The sequence below is a fragment of the Triticum dicoccoides genome, chromosome 7A (genome assembly GCF_002162155.2).
Source record: "Triticum dicoccoides isolate Atlit2015 ecotype Zavitan chromosome 7A, WEW_v2.0, whole genome shotgun sequence".
NCBI classification, from domain to species: domain Eukaryota; kingdom Viridiplantae; phylum Streptophyta; class Magnoliopsida; order Poales; family Poaceae; genus Triticum; species Triticum dicoccoides.
In genome coordinates, this window is record NC_041392.1 from 160,239,219 (window position 1) to 160,241,243 (window position 2,025).

Below are 2,025 nucleotides of genomic sequence, written 5' to 3' on the forward strand. Positions count from 1 at the left end.
CTCCAACCTTATGGGCCCCTCGTGGACTCCCTTGACTTGTTCTCAATGCCAACACCTCTTATATATCCCCAAACCTGCAAAACGAAACCTAGATCGGGAGTTCCGCCGCCGCAAGCCTCTATAGCCACCAAAAACAAATCGGGACCCTATTCCGGCACCCTACCAGAGGGGGGAATCATCACCGATGGCCATCTTCATCATCCCGGTGCTCTTCATGACGAGGACTGGTTCACGCTCGAGGTTAAGGGTATGTACCGGTGATACGTCCATTTTGCATCATGCTTTTATACTGATATTTATTGCATTATGGGATGTTATTACACATTATGTCACAATACTTATGCCTATTCTCTCTTATTTTATAAGGTTTACATGAAGAGGGAGAATGCCGGCAGCTGGGATTCTGGGCTGGAAAAGGAGCAAATATTAGAGACCTATTCTGCACAGCTCCAAAAGTCCTGAAACTTCACGGAAGACGTTTTCAGAATATATAAAAAATACTCAGCGGAAGAAATTCACCAGGGGGGCTACACCCTGCCCACGAGGGTGGGGGGCGCGCCCCCCTACCTCGTGGGCCCCCTGGTGGCCCTCCGTTGGCCATCTTCTGCTATATGAAGTCTTTCGATGGAAAAAAAATAAGAAGGCATCTTCTCAGATGAAACTCCGCCGCCACGAGGCGGAACCTTGGCGGAACCAATCTAGGGCTCTGGCGGAGCTATTCTGCTGGGGAAACTTCCCTCCCGGAGGGGGAAATCATCGCCATCGTTATCACCAACGCTCCTCTCCTCGGGAGAGGGCAATCTCCATCAACATCTTCATCAGCACCATCTCCTCTCAAAACCCTAGTTCATCTCTGATAACCCACAAGTATAGGGGATCGCAACAGTTTTCGAGGGTAGAGTATTCAACCCAAATTTATTGATTCGACACAAGGGGAGCCAAAGAATACTCTCAAGTATTAGCAGCTGAGTTGTCAATTCAACCACACCTGGCAACTTAATATCTGCAAGAAAGTGTTTAGTAGCAAAGTAATATGATAGTGGTGGTAACGGTAGCAAAAGGTAACAGTAGCAAAAGTAAAGTTTTTGGTATTTTGTAGTGATGATAGCAATAGCAATGGAAAAGTAAATAAGCGAAGAACAATATGTGGAAAGCTCATAGGCAATGGATCAGTGATGGAGAATTATGCTGGATGCGGTTCATCATGTAACAGTCATAACCTAGGGTGACACAGAACTAGCTCCAGTTCGTTGATATAATGTAGGCATGTATTCCGAATATAGTCATACGTGCTTATGGAAAAGAACTTGCATGACATCTTTTGTCCTACCCTCCCGTGGCAGCGGGGTCCTTACGGAAACTAAGGGATATTAAGGCCTCCTTTTAATAGAGAACCGGAAAAAAGCATTAACACATAGTGAATACATGAACTCCTCAAACTACGGTCATCACCGGTAAGTATCTCGATTATTGTTACTTGGGGGTTAACGGATCATAACACATAATAGGTGACTATATACTTGCAAGATAGGATCAAGAACACTCATATATTGATGAAAACATAATAGGTTCAGATCCGAAATCATGGCACTCAGGCCCTAGTGACAAGCATTAAGCATAGCAAAGTCATAGCAACATCAATCTCAGAACGTAGTGGACACTAGGGATCAAACCCTAAGAAAACTAACTCGATTACATGATATATCCCATCCAACCCATCACTGTCCAGCAAGACTACGATGGAATTACTCACGCACGACGGTGAGCATCATGAAATTGGTGATGGAGGATGGTTGATGATGACGATGGCGACGGATTCCCCTCTCCGGAGCCCCGAACGGACTCCGGATCAGCCCTCCTGAGTGGTTTTAGGGCTTCGCGGCGGCTCCGTATCGTAAAACGCGATGATTTCTTCTCTCTGATTTTTTCTCCCCGAAACACAATATATGGAGTTGGAGTTGGAGTCGGAGAGGCAACAAGGGGCCCACGAGGTAGGGGGGCGCGGCCCCCACCCTCGTGGAGAGG